The following is a 10,877-nucleotide window of genomic DNA, read 5'->3' on the forward strand; positions in this document are numbered from 1 at the left end:
GGTAGTGCTCCTTGTTTCGAGTAGACATCTGATACGAATATTATCAAAACTTTGCCTTAACATACAATTCTTATGTTGTGATGGTTACAATTCCCTTTTGAGGAAAACGTAGCCCATTATTGGAGACGACAATGCAGTGTCCTTTTCTTTTCTTTGGCAAACTTCTCGCTCTTACTTATGTTTTTAAGTAAAAGAAAATAGTCTTCAGAGCCAGCCATCAGTGAAACATGAATCTGAGTTCTCAGAGTCTAACCCTCATTATCGAGCACCAGTGCCAGTACACAAAAATCACCACAAGAGTTTAGTGCCCGTATGAGATCGTACAAACATGTTATCACAAATAATCGTTATCTGTGGCCGACTTATACTTTCTGAGCCATGCTGAGCCCTGCTTATGCGTTGCTTTAAAACTTGGCTGTTACTCTGCGTTTGGTTTCCCGCAGTTATTGCAGTTATGACGTTGTTCTTCCTCCTCCTCCGTGTGGTAGCAGCGGTGTATATCGATATTTGCACCGTATATCTTTGATCTGGTACTTGTAGTTCCGGCTTGGCGGTGTGCAGCCAGTCGGTTGGTGGGGGCGGATGAGCAAGCAAGTCTCCTCGCGGAGGAGTCGGCCGGGCCCACTGGCGGTCTCTACCCAGTGTCAGAGCATGTGGGGGCTGTTCTGAGTGCTATGAGGTTTGTGGCTCACCGACCCAGGACATGAAAGTCGAGTGGTGATTTTATTACCGAAGCCACGTCTGTTCAAATTGTCTCCTTGGTTGGTGGTCCGCTGTTGGCGGTATTCCTGGGAGCAACATCGAGTGTTCGAGTTGGTGAAGATTTAGCCACCGTGTGGTGGAATTAACTATATTTGTCGGTTTGAAATTCAAGTGGACAAGCGGAATTTTCTGTCTTGTGGCCGTTAGTGTTCCAGTTACCTGCCCTGGTCGCTGACGTAAATTCAGGCAGTGCCCTTTCCTCACCTGTTGTCGCTGTCCAACATGGTGTGTAGTTTTTGACAGCTTCATGTGATTTTGGTTGTGGGCAGCTATGTCTGTGAAGTTTTGGCTTTGTAATTCTCGTATACTGGTCGGTGGTTAGCAAGTCGTCTTGTTGGTGGGGCCCTGACTGTTTCTTGTTGTGTTCCCGGCGGATCGAGTATAGTTGGGCGGACTTCTTGTCTCACGTATGCGAACGTTAAGATTTCAAGGGCAGAACGAACCTCATGGAAACTTCTGAGCGGCATTGCTTTCTTATTTGCGTTTAATTGTGTATTTTTAATGGTTCATAGCCGATGGGTGGAATTTGTAAGCTTGTAATTGTGTTTTTAAAAACAAAGGGCTTCAGCAGTTTTAAAAGTAAGTTTTTCTAAATTGGGCAAGTTGCCTGAATATAAAATTTCCGTATTCTGCCTGTTGAAAATTTGTTGTATTGTTTATAAAAGCATTGGCCTTCAGCCGCTTTACGTTTTAAGTATCTTACTTATCAAGTATTACCTTTTGGAAGATAAAGCGTGTTGAAAATTTATTGTACTTGTGTTGTACTTAAAATGATGGCCCTTCAGCCGCTTTAAAATTTTTGGATTCTTACTTATCAGGTCTTACACCACTTGGGCTTGAATAGTATTTAATGTTAAAAGCTTTGGGCCTTCTGCCTTGGAAAATTGGTTGCAGTTTTTTTTTTAAACAAAGGCCTTCAGCCGTTTGAAGTAAGGTTTCTTATTGGTCATAAAGTTTGGGCCTTCTGCCTATTGAAAGGATATTGTAGTTATGTTGTTTTAAATTGATGTGCCTTCAGCCGCTTTTAAAAACTTAATCTATCTGACTAGTCAAGTCTTACATCGCTTGGCCTTAAATACTATTTAAGGTTAAAACCTAGAACCTTCTGTCTCAAAAAAAAAAAAAAATACTATAGCAGTTGTATTTAATTCATGGGCCTTCACCCCCTCCCCCCCCCCCCATGAACCACGGACCTTGCCGTTGGTGGGGAGGCTCGCGTGCCTCAGCGATACAGATAGCCATACCGTAGGTGCAACCACAGCGGGTTTTAATTGACGATCGACACTAGTATTACGTAAAGGGGATGTAACAGATGAGACTTCTGCAGTTCTGAGTGAAGCGTTATGCGCTCAAAAATGCGGCATCGCGTGCGTTCATTACCTTGTCGGTGTTCGTCAGGGGGCGCCGGCCGGCGCAGCTCCGTCCAGCTCGCCCTCTCGGAAGCAACTCCTTCCTAACTTCTCCTTACTACAATTTACCGAAGTTGGTTTAAAAAAAAAACTATCTGGCTGTGTGTTCATTTCACCAATCAGGGTCTCAATGTTAACCTCAAGCTCCGCCTACAAAAATTCTGTCTATCCAATGAGAAACGTTATACTTTTCGTTGTGGGGCAATGTTTTTAAAGTTTGCAACGTAATAGAGACGCGAAAAAGTCTCACGCTAAAACTTGCGGCTGGGGTGGTCCTAGCGGTTAGCTGGCGACGTGGGTGTCCGTCCCTTATCGTAGGGCCTTCCAGCTTAACACGGTTCTGCTCTCGGCTTCTCGTTTCTCCCCTCGGAACTGCGTCTGTCTCATAGTGGGAAGGTATGACATGCATATAGGCATTCTTGTGTTAGTCTGTGGTATTCCATTTGCTCACTCGTTACTCGTATTACTTTGGTGAATTTAATGTCACGATTTATTTGGAGCTATGTGACACACTACTGGATTTGCTTATCATGTCAGGGTTTTCATGGAAGGTGTTGGATTTGCCTGACTTACACCCCCTTCCGCAATTCCAAGTTCTTATCTTGTCATACAGGTTTAGCAGAGCGTCTCACTTTCAATTAAGTAGAATAACGCTATACATCTATTCGCAGTAAATACATGGTGTCAGTGGGAAAGTTAGTCATAGGCTGCTGAATACTGGTCAAAAACGTAGTAAGCTGGCTTCACTGTCTTGCGCCTGCCTGCAAAAGGCACCTTTCAGATTGGTTGATTCAGTCAGCCTGTGATTGACAAGTTACAGAAAATTCATATTAATATTTGAGTTTGATTTTGAAGTAGGTGAAATAGTTGGTAGTGTGGGTGACATAGCCTAAAATAATTTATTTTAATAAACAAAGTTACTTGTTTGCCGTCAAGCCACGGGGTGTGAGTTACCGTATTGTCTATACTGTCCATGATGATGCTCCTACTCGCACTTCATTCTTACGCTGTCGTATTGTGGGATGGAGAGGGCTACCGACCTACACCGCATGATGGCCTACAGCAGCGTTAGCCTTTCTATGCTAGCGCATCTGGCAATGCATCGCAGTTGCTAAATATCTTTGGGAATTGGATATACTTTGTAATCACCTTCTCCTGTTTCTCCTTGTCCATCTCCCCCCTCTTCTTTCAACATCCCCTCCCCCCCCTCCTACCTCTTCACAGCCTACTCCCCCTCCCCCTGTCTGTCTTCTCTCTCTCTCTCTCTCTCTCTCTCTCGTTCGTTCCATCTCCTCCTCTACCCTCTCTCCGTCCATGTCCTCCCTCTCCCCGCAATCAATCTGTCCATTTCCTCCCACTCAGGTCTCTGTCTGTCAATCCCCTTTTCCCTTCTTTTCTGACCTTCAGCCTCGTCTATAGCTATTGCAAACGAAACCTTAATTCGGAGTTGAAGTCACTTGAATGGGTAAACCCAGCCCAGTTTATCAGGTATGACAGAGAAATCTCCAGCTTTGTATGTCTGTGATAACAGTATCGTCAGTGACAGTATTTCTCGCAGCTCTAATCTGCAAATGGGTCGTATTACGAAGTTAGCCATTAATACAACTTTCCTGTTTAAACTTCCTGACACATTAAAACTGTGCACCGGACTGCGACTTGAAATCTGGAACTTAGCCTTTCCCGGGAAAGCACGCTACCGACTTAGCTACCAAAGCACCCGTCCTCACGTCTTTGCTTGCGCGACTACCTCGTCTCCTAGCTTCCAGGCGACGAGGTACTCGCGGAAGTAAAGATGTGAGTGCTGGTCGTGAATCGTGCTTGGGTAGCTCAGGCGATAGAGCACTTGTCCGGGAAATGCAAAGATCCCTACTTCGAGAATCATTCCGGCACACACGAAGCTTCGTACCAGCGCATACTCCGCCGCAGAGTAAAAATTTCATTCTGATGACATCTATCCATATTTTTTAGCAAAAATCACTAAAAGACCTTGCCCGATTTACTTCAGATTTGTACATGATGCTCTAATAAACTTTCAGTTAAACGTCGGCTAATATTTTTAAATGTATATTATATGTAAATACGTATATCTATTCTATACTACCATATACAGACAAGTTGTTATTTAAAATTGCTAAAAAGATCTCGAAAAGTTCTCAAGCAATCTGCTTCATATTTTTACATGGTATTGTAATAAACAGTATATCAAAACGTTCTTGATCAATATACGTCAGAGTTTTACGTGATACTCAAATAAGCGTTTCCACGGACTTAGGCTATATATTATTTTAATATAGGCGATGTATAAATATATATATATATATATAACATTTAGCAGGGAAACGTTGTAAGCAAAAATCTCAAAAACATGTTGACTTATTTCCTTCAAATTTTTACACAGTTCTATAACAGTCATTCAGACGGACATAGGATATATCTTTTTAAATATACAGGTTTTTTGTTGAGAGTATATATACATTTTATAAATAAGAATGTACCACTTTTCTGTAAAAACTGGATGCGATGAAGAAAGTGCTATGGTCTGCTGTGAAAACATGCTGTTTCGTTTTCTTTCTCGCAGTCAGTTTTAACTTCTGTAGTTGAACATTTAAAAAATGGTTAGTCAACCTTCTTTTCCCAAAGGCCCAATTTTGTATGTCTGTTAGTAGTAAAATTTTCTGACCTCCCACCCGCTACTCACTGTGATTTATAAAGAAGGAAGAAACTTTACTTTGCATAACTTATGGTTCTGAGTTAAAGCAAGTTAAAGTATGTTATAATAAGTACTTCTCAAGAACTTTGTCAACATTTTATAAAAACGTATTGAAAGTCTTTGAAACAAACTCCTGCCTGCCGCCTACGACGTACGTTGGAAGGCACTCTAGTGGGTGCCAGGGTCCAGGTTAACTACCGTTGATTTAAATAATCAGACAGATCACTACGACCATTTATGTTCTTTCTATTTCTGCATAATTTTACACATGAAATAAAGATGGTTATTAGCGAATTTAGCAAAGAAGTTTACCTTTTCTAATATATTAGACCAAAAATTGTATACACAACAGTGTGCAGATTTGTTTTCTTCCTCGCAATCAGTTCTTAACTGCAAAGAGGAAAGCTTCCGAATGAAATTTTCACTGTACAGCGGAGTGCACGCTGATACCAAACTCCCTGGTGAATTAAAATTGTATTCCAGACCGAGACTCGAACTCGTGACTTTGGCCTTTCGTGGGTAAGTGCTCTATCAACTGAAATACCCAAATACGACTCACAATCCGTCCTCACAACTTTATTTCCGGCAGTACCTTGTTTCATACCTTTTAAACTTCACAGAAAGTCTCCTGTGAAACTTTCAAGACTTGCACTGCTGGAAGAATGGATGCTGCGGACACTTGGCTCCTTGTCCATCATGGTGGCCTGCACGAACTCCACTGGACCCATGGATGAATGTTCCCCAGAGCCACCAGCTTGTCTCCATCCTGCAGTAGTGATGTCAAGGAAATGTTCTCCTCGAAGACGACGGATTCGCGCCCTCCTGTCGCCATGATGAAGAATCTACCGCGCTCATCAGACCATGCAACACTCTGCTACTGCACGAACGTCCAGCGTCGATGGTCACGTGCCCATTTCAGTCGCAGATGCCGATGTCGTGGTGCTGACATTGGCACCTCATGGGTCGTCGGCTGCGGAGGCCCATCGTTAGGAATTTTCGGTGCACTGTGTGTTCAGACGCACTTGTACTTTGTCCAGCGTTAAAGTCTGATGTTAGCGACGCCACAGTTCGCCGCCTATCCTGTTTTATCAGTCTGTCCAGCCTACGACGTCCAACACCTGTAATGAGGTGTGGCCACTCAACCCCATGACTTCTGGACGTGGTTTCACCTTGGTTTCGCCACGTTTTGAAGACGCTCACCATGGCACTCCTCGAACACCCGATAAGTGCAGTTTCCGAAATGCTTGTGCCGAGCCTTTACATCACAATCTTCCCTCGGTCAAACTCACATGGATTGCGTGCCTTCCCCTTTCTCACACTGGCAGCACACTCGTTGATACTACATCCACCGTGCATGTCTCTGATTAGTAGTCACTCGTCGACAGGTGACGCTGCTATCGCCTAACGGGTTTATATCGATAGTAGATCGGTGGACATAATGTTCTGTCCGTGCAAACGTTGATTAGACCATCGTGCAGAAACTTGGTGTAAATCAGTCACTAACGTTTTGATATTTTTGGTAACAACGCTGAACAACCATGTGTCTTTATATAGTCGTATAGACGATAAAATGAGATGTGACATGAGATGTGAATGCCACTTAGTGATGTACAAATATTTTGGTCAATCTATGATGGTGATCGAATAAATGGAATGCCTTGATGTAACATAATGCAGTCATACTTGCAAAGATTTTTATTCAAAACTGGATGCTGCTGCAGAATAACACTTACGGAGAATCTTTTGCTATTTTAACAGAAGCCTCTGACTCGCACTTATCAAATTTCTTATCTTAGTTCCAGTAGATTGACTTCTACAGAACGCCATCGGAACGTAAACAGTGGGGGCTGTGGCGGGCAAAGGCGATGACAGCGTGGGTGTGTATCAAGTTCCGGGACAGGTGCGCAGTACCTGGCCTCATTTACATCTCTACTGCAAATAGAGTGGCGCAGCGGCAAACGCGACACTGGCGCCGTCTGTTGCGGCTAATTGGACAGCCCTGAGACTCGTCCGCACTGCGTCACCGCTGTTGGTCCCATCCCTGGGCGCCCACAAGTTTAGATGAGTTTTCTGCACAGCTGCTAATAGCATCTGACTTCGAGTTTGAGAAGGCATGTTTCTTCGCATTCATTTAGATATTATAATTGTTACAACAAGTATCTCCAACATTCATCTCGAGCAACTTTTCAGTTCTCAGTCCTCTTTGACGTTTATAGACTGCCTGGAGCAACGACTGTAAATCTGTACTAGAGCCAGAGTTCGAACCCAGGTCTCCTTCTCTGGGCAGTTGTCCAAATCCACTGTATCAGGGTAGCGTATTGGTTAGGGCATCAGGCTACTGAGCAGGAGATCTTGGTTGGAACCCCAATTCGTCTCTTCAGTCTGTAATTATATATCATACATTAATAAAAAAATAAAGTTTGCACAGTGCTCTTAATGCAGCAGATGTTCTACGTTGTCTCTTCCCACCTTATTACTACGCACAGGACATTCATACAACAAATTTGAAATTCCCAGAAAAGTCGGTCATTGGAATTTTGTTCAACTCACATATCACAATGGAATCTTGCTAGGTCTCGGTCAACCATCACAATTTGTTGCTTTGTGGTACGTTTGTATTGATAACACCAAGTCTCATCACATGCGATGAATTTATTCGGAAAAGAATTGTCCGCTTTTTTCATTTAAATAAGCTCTTGGCAGATGCCCACATACCACAGATATGTTTAAAACTCTCTCACTATTTACCAGTATATATATATATGGTGGCCAGGGTGGTCCATTGATCGTCACCGGGTCAAATATCTCATGAAATTAGCGTCAAACGGAAAAACTATATAGAACGAAACTTGTCTAGCTTGAAGGGGGAAACCAGATGGCGCTATGGTTGTACCGCTGGATGGCGCCGCCATATGTCAAACGCATATCAACTGCGGTTTATTTAAATAGGAACACCCATTTTTTATTACACATTCGTGTAGTACATACACAAATATGAATGTTTTAGTTGGACCACTTTTTTCGCTTTGTGATAGATGGCACTGAAATAGTCACAAACGTATGGCTCACAATTTTAGACGAACAGTTGGTAACAGGTAGGTTTTTTCATTTAAAATACAGAACGTAGGTACATTTGAACATTTTATTCCGGTTGTTCCAATGTGATACATGTAACTTTGTGAATTTATCACTTCTGAGAAAGCACGCTGTTACAGCGTGATTGCCTGTAAATACCACATTAATGCAATAAATGCTTAAAATGATGTCCGTCAACCTCAATGCATTTGACAATACGTGTAACGACATTCCTCTCAACAGCGAGTAGTTCGCCTTCCGTAATGTACACACATGCATTGACAATGCGCTGAAGCATGATGTCAGGCATTGTCGATGGATCACGATGGAAAATATCCTTCAACTTTTCCCACAGAAAGAAATCCGGGGACGGCAGATCCGGTGAACGTCCGGACCATGGTATGACGCTTCGACGACCAATCCATCTCTCATGAAATATGCTATTCAATACCGCTTCAACAGCACCCGAGCCATGTTCCAGACATCATTCATGCTGTAAGTACATCGCCATTCTGTCATGCAGTGAAAGATCTTGTAGTAACATCGGTAGAACATTAGGTAGGAAATCAGCATACATTGCACCATTTAGATTGTCATCGATAAAATGGGGGACAATTATCCTTCCTCCAATAATGCTGCACCATACATCAACCTTCCAAGGTCGCTGATGTTCCACTTGTCGCAGCTATCGTGGATTTTCCGTTGCCCAATAGCGCATATTATGCCGGTTTACGTTACAGCTGTTGGTGAATGACGCTTCGTCGCTAAAAAGAACGCGTGCAAAAAATCTGTCATCGTCCCGTAATTTCTCTTGTGCCCAGTGGCAGAACTGTACACGACGTTCAAAGTTGTCGCCATGCAATTCCTGGTGCATAGAAATATGGTACGGGTGCAATCGATGTTGATGTAGCATTCTCAACAGCGATGTTTTTGAGATTCCCGATTCTCGCGCAATTTGTCTGCTACTGATGTGCGGATTAGCCACGACAGCAGCTAAAACCCCTACTTGGGCATTATCATTAGTTGCAGGTCGTGGCTGCCGTTTTACATGTGGCTAAACGCTTCCTGTTTCCTTAAATAACATAACTATCCGGCGAACGGTCCAGACACTTGGATGATGTCGTCCAGGATACCGAGCAGCATACATAGCACACGCCCGTTGGACATTTTGATCACATTAACCATACGTCAGCACGATATCGACCTTTTCCGCAATTGGTAAACGGTCCATTTTAACACGGGTAATGTATCACGAAGCAAATACAGCCCGTACTGCCGACATGTTACGTGATACCCCGTACTTATACGTTTGTGACTATTACAGCGCCATCTATTACAAAGCGTAAAAAGTGGTCCAGCTAAAACATTCATATATCTTTACGTACTACGCCAATATGCATTAAAAATGGGGGCTCCTATTTAAAGAGAAACTCAGTTGACATCCGTTTGACCTTTGGCATCGCCATCTAGCGGGCCAACCTTAGCGCGAACTGGTTTCCCCCTTCAAGATAGACGAGTTTCGTTCTTTCTAGTTTTTTTCGTTTGATGCTTATTTAGTGAAATATTTGGCCCGTTCACTATCAATGGATATATATATATATATATATATATATATATATATATATATATATATATTTATTTATTTATTTTGTGTGTGTGTGTGTGTGTGTGTGTGTGTGGCTTAGTAAAAGAATACAAGAATTACCATTTGATAATTAGAGAAAAGCTTAAACGCCAATAATGGTGCATTTTTTTACTTGGCACGAATAAACATGGTTATAAGTGCTATAATTTGCGATGTCTGAAAGTTCTTTAGCACTTTTCTTTGTTATAATTTAGCTGACATTCGTTGTTTTTGTATTGATCATTCCCTAGGTTTATAAGTTTTTGCATTTGTATTCTTTATCGTTTTTTTCGACAGGTTCATGAATGGGGTGCGCTTCCATGTGGGTGTGATCACGTTTAATGAATTTATGATCAATCACCTCCAACTTACTATTACAGTGTTTTATGTCGTGAAATACATTATTCATGAATGTAACTGACAAATTAATATTCCTGTTTTGACGACTGCAGGAGTGACTGAACATACTGATCTCAACGACTCTGTCAGGTCATGATGGGGCATGCTTGTGAATACAAAAAGCTATTTCATTTCCTCCGCGGGTAGCAATAGTTTCATACCAAAATATGATACTTGTGATTGTTGGTTATAGAAAACACAGTTAAACAGAGAGTTCACAGCGACAGATTATACAAACATTTCCGTCTGTATAAAAAGAGTAATGGTAAATGCTTTTCCAAATCAGAACGCAAGAGATAAATACTTTTATTTTCCCTAGTTTTCTCTTTGTCGATATTCTTCTGCCATATTTATATTTAAGTGAACTGCCTATTCCTCTAGTAGTGGAAAATCCTTCACGGGTGTGCGTATGGGTTAGTGCTGCATGAAGTATTTAATTTTTTTCTGATATGACATTGGTTTTATGGGAGCCAAGTTGTATCGTTTGTTTAGTCAGAGTTTATTACTTCTTACATACAAAACGTGATAGTTTTCTTGCTCTATTGCGTAACGTATCTAAGATTAATGAAAAATAGACGTTGGTTATTCTTATATCAAATGTGTGTGTGTGTGTGTGTGTGTGTGTGTGTGTGTGTGTGTACATGATGGGCATGAAATGCTTGTTATGTTGTACAAACTTCACAGTGCCGAGATTTAAAAATTTATTGAAACTATTCGCAGAGCTTTTTCAGGTGTCGTCCTTCAACAAAAGTGCTAGTATGAACTGCTTTAAAACTGTACACAAGACGTGTTAGCTTGCTGGCAGGATAGAACACGGCCAGCGATTTTGAATCAGAGGTAGTAATCCTCCCAGTAGGCGTAAGTAACAGCCACCACAGAACAAGAATCTATGCTGCAG

Source organism: Schistocerca piceifrons, chromosome 1 (genome assembly GCF_021461385.2).
Source record: "Schistocerca piceifrons isolate TAMUIC-IGC-003096 chromosome 1, iqSchPice1.1, whole genome shotgun sequence".
NCBI classification, from domain to species: Eukaryota; Metazoa; Arthropoda; class Insecta; order Orthoptera; family Acrididae; genus Schistocerca; species Schistocerca piceifrons.